We start from the raw sequence: 4,887 nt of genomic DNA, 5'->3' as shown, positions 1-4,887 counted from the left end.
CGTGCACAACATAACTCGAATGGATAATTTAACGTGCCATAATCATAATGTCACGACCCAAAATCCCTCCGGATGAGTCGTGATGACACATAGTCTCTAAAACTAGGTAAGCCCAACATATACCGAAGTGATAATAGATTCTACTAAATAATTGTTGAAAATGAACCAGAAATTTCTAAATAAACCAATAGTCTAAACATGATAAAATATCGCAAAATCAGTAGTACAAGTCATAAGTCTTTCTAGGAGTAATTATACATAATGAATACATCACTGTTCCGGATTAATAGGAAACAATGGAAATAAATACATTAGAAGGTGACTTTGGAGCCTGCGAACGTCCAGTAGGTGTACCTTGAAGTCTCCAGCCGCACAAGCATGAATCTCAAAACCAAATCGATCTGAAGTACCTGGTTCTGCAAAAAAATATGCAGAAGCGTAGCATGAGTACACCACAGTGGTACCTAGTAAGTATCAAGCCTAACCTCGGTAGAGTAGTGACGAGACCAGGTCAAGACACCTACCGAACATGTAAACCTGTGCAGGATATGACATAAAGCTAACAAGAAAGGAATATCAAGGTAATGCCAATAGCAGAAAGAATTCAGATTACAAACAATAGTAATCTGAATTCTGCCTTAAACCCCTTCCTTGGACACCTTTGAAACTCACCTGAGCCCGCGAGAACCCTCCAAACCATCCCAACAAATCTAAATATCCTACATGAACTAATTTGAAGGCTTGAAACTCAAGGTGAAACGTTATAAATCAAATGGCAGCTCAAATCAACTTTAGAATCATTAAAGTTTCAAAGTTCATGCAATAGCGCTAAAATGCACCCGAGCCCCTCGGGTCCTAATCTGAACATATATATAAGTTCAAAATTATCACACAAACTTATTAGAAGCTTTAAATCATGAATCTAAGTATATATATCAAAATCAAGGGTTAAGATTGTTATTTTAACCTTTAAACCTTTCGAATAGCAAGATAGCGTTCCAAAATCTTTCTGAATCCTTCAAGGCCAAAATATATCCGCAAGTTATAAAACACCAAAAAAATCTACAAGAAGTCTCGAATTAAAAAGCAAGGTTTTAGAACTTAAAATGATCAGTTGAGTCATTACACTATGATGCTAACATGACAGCACCATGTGAATTAGCGGGAAACATAAAGTCATGCTCTAATGTATAGTACTTAACAGTGATAAAGCGGAAAGAGTGCATTTTAGCATTACGTGGACAAGAGAAAGTATGACATTACTCAATTACTTAATGAAACTAGTTAAACTTTACATTTCTTAGAGCCACCATTTGATATTTTTTTCATATCTTACTAAGTTATCATCATGCCTAAGCATTTGATTTTCCAGTTTACTTTTTAGAGAACTTAATCAAACCAACATTTGAGCTTAAGGTGGACCGTGATGGTTTTAGGAATAGTGGGTCCCACGAAGCATATTCTGATTGCTTTGTAAGTCCACACCCAAGACATGAATCACAAAATTTTATATTTCTTCCCTTAAAATGCTAAGATCATGATTATTATCATAATCATAAATAAGAAAAAATATTTTAAAGTCAATCCTTTAGGTTTGATTTTGTAACACTAATTTCTCTTGAAGTTTGCAAAATTATCTAACTTCTTTTATTTTAATTTTCTTAAAATAATTCTTTTAATTTATCATTAACGCAAAATGATTAAATTTAACCAATTTAACCTTTTCAATATCATACTCATTTAATTTTATGAAGAAAAATCGCCACATGAAGAGTTTATGTTTGAATTAATTGTATTTGAATTTTTAAATATTTTTTATAAAACAACAACGAAACAAAAAAAAATTCAGTGTAATCCCACAAGTGGAGTTTTGGAAAGATAGTGTGCACGCAAACATTACCCTACTTGAATGTAGATATTTTTTATATACAATTATATTATTGGTGAAGTAACTTAAAACATATTGGAAACTTATAACAAAGTAAACTGAAATATTCCAATATAGAAAGAATATCGCGCAATTGAGTAACAAAATATTACTTGGACCAAATCAAAATACACCAAAATCTACCAATCATTGCAGTTACAATTTGAAATATTTCATCTTTAGTCACTCCACCAGAATATGTAAATACAACATTATTTTGTTGTGAAAATATAATTTAGCCGAGCTTGCTACAGAAAGCTAAGCCCGTGGGTGAAAATAGCAGCAAAAGTATTCATTCGAGTTTTGGACAAAGACAAGCCAATCTCTAAATCTCCATTAGAGTTAGAGTCCTTGGAATTACTTAGGGACATTGATACGCCATCACCATTGTCAACAGAAACGAACTCTAACTTTTCTGGCCTACCCCAACCAAAATCAGCAGCATATAAATCAAGCTTTGGTCATCCAGCAACTGAAATCAACCGTTTCGCATTTACAGTACTAAATTCTTTAAACCAATTACCATTTAAGATCCATTCCTCATCCTTCATTCTTTTTTGAATGGCTTCTCCAATTAATTCCACAGCAATTGTAAAACCTTCTTTTCCAACTAAGTCAACATGTCTTGTTCTTGCAATGTACCCCATTAGGCAATTCCCGAAATAAGATGGAGGAATTGGTGGATTGAATCGCGCTCTGCAATCTGCTACACATACGAAAAACTCCATTTCATTCTCGTCTATCATTTCTCCTATTGCAGCTTCTGATTTTATTAAACAAGTCCATACATAAGCACACGTTACGTACTGTGAAAGATGTTACATGAGTTAGACTCGGCCGTTTTGACAAAATTAAGTTCTTGAGCTTCCCAATGTCATCTCGTGCTATGATAAATGTACCTCGAACCTTATCAGGAAGAGTCACAATGTCACACATCTCAACTTTATTTTTCTTCATTTCATCCCATATAGACATCCCTAGTCCATGAGGGTCTTTGATTATAGACCTATCATAAAATGGAATGAACTCTTTAAGAATTGTTCATCTCCACCGAATTTATTGAGCAAAGCCCATGCTTTTGTGAACCCTACTAAGCTAGGACCATCACCAGCGACATGATGGTGAGTTGAACCAATGGGTATGCCATGATGAGGAAAAATTGTCACTTGAATGGCCAAGTGCGGGGCTAACTGGACCCATGGTGCTAGAGGTGTACATAGGCCGGGTTAGTTCGGATTTTACAATTATCAAACTAAACCAATTGTGTCGATTATTAAATTTAAAGACCAAATCAAACCAATAAAACTCGAATTTTTCAATCTCGATTTTTCTCGGGTTTTCTCGAGTTTTCGGGTTATTTGGGTTTTTTTCGGGTAAAATCTTCGTAGAACAAAATATATAACGTATGCTCAAAATATTTCTTTAGTCCTAGTAAGATACAACTATATAAAATATTTTCCTAGAAAATAATACAAAATATGAGATGTGTCATGGCATTATCCTAAAATATTCAATAATAAAAACAATAAAATTATGGAATATAAATATTGCTAATTAAAAAAACATAATAAAAATAAACATAATCTAAAAGTACTAAGTCATGCTAAAATAAATAGACTAATAAGGGAGTATTAATTACATGATTAAACGCTAAATAAAAATAAAAATATGTTATGCATTTTTATCTAAATTATTGCAAAACAAAAAATAGATATTCAATACATTCTCATTCGTAATATTGAATTGAATGTCTTTTGTTAGCATTAGTATTGATTTGATTTTGGTTTGGCTTTTGTTAGCATTATTTAATTTACTAATATTAATGGCTATACAACTTATTGGAGCATTCAAAAGTTCTAAGTCCAACCTTGAAATAATACCTTAAAAGATAAAATTATGAAATTTTTTAAAAAATTTTTATAAATTACATCACAATAAGTATATTTATATATTAAATATATCTAAATTTTATATATATAGAAGAAGAAGAAGTAATCTTCTTCTAGTCTGTGCAACTTCAAAGAAAATGTATACTTGGTTGGTTGAGAGATTAATAATATTTTTCTTTACACCTAAACAAAAAAAAGTAATGTCGGGTTGGTTTGGTTTCGGTTTGACTTTCTTTAGTTAAAACCAAACCAAACCAATTATGGTCGGGTTTTTTTTCCAACACCAAATCAAACCAAACCATAGTCGGGTTTTTTTTCCGGTTTGACTCGAATTATCGGGTTAGTGCGGTTTATCGATTTCCTTTGTACACCGTGCATTTTGAGCTTCCTTCAACTTAGGAACAAAGGGATAAAAATCCTTTGCATTACGAGGATGGTTACCAATGAGAACACTGAAATCCACACCAGTCACAGAAAAAGTGACAGATACAGAATCTCCTGTTACATAACGTAATTTAGGATAATCGCTTGAATTCAGTGGACAAGCAACGTTACCAGCTAAGGGTATATAGTGTTTGAGAGTGAGGGAGAGGGAATCTTTAAGACTAGGAATAATGGTTTGGACGAAATGGGATTTGGAAATGGGAAGCTTGTAGAATAAAATCCGCCGATTACGGTGAAAACCTAACCATAGATGATCAAAATATGTGAGAGGGAGTGTGAGCTCAGCTGTACTGCCGGGAGGTGGCGCAACTTGACATTGCTCAATCACATACGCCATTGTTGAAACATTTGGTTAAGAATACACAACGATTGGCTTTTCAATATATATAATTTCATGTAATGAAGAAACTGTTGATTTTCAATATATGAGTGCAAAATAAAGTGATACTCTAATGTATACTCAAGCTTTAAAAAAATAATAAAGTGAAAACAGTGTATCATTATCATTATGAGGGCAAGATAAAGTATGTCATTACTCAGTCTCAGTTAACTAACGGAACTAGTTAAATTTACATTTCGTAGAGCCATTTTTTTTTAATTTCTAACTAAGGTATCACAGTGCCTAAA

At 32.9% G+C, this 4,887-nt stretch overlaps 1 pseudogene; it reads right to left on the bottom strand.

Moving 5' to 3' along the window:
• Window positions 1–2,119: 2,119 nt before the first annotated feature.
• LOC107759926 (phenolic glucoside malonyltransferase 1-like) lies at window positions 2,120–4,597 on the bottom strand (annotated as a pseudogene).
• Between the last annotated feature and the right edge of the window lie 290 nt (window positions 4,598–4,887).

This window comes from Nicotiana tabacum, chromosome 1, assembly GCF_000715075.1.
Source record: "Nicotiana tabacum cultivar K326 chromosome 1, ASM71507v2, whole genome shotgun sequence".
In the NCBI taxonomy this organism is placed as follows: domain Eukaryota; kingdom Viridiplantae; phylum Streptophyta; class Magnoliopsida; order Solanales; family Solanaceae; genus Nicotiana; species Nicotiana tabacum.
The sequence above is the reverse complement of the archived record's forward strand: the minus strand, read 5'-3'. Positions and strand labels throughout refer to the sequence as shown.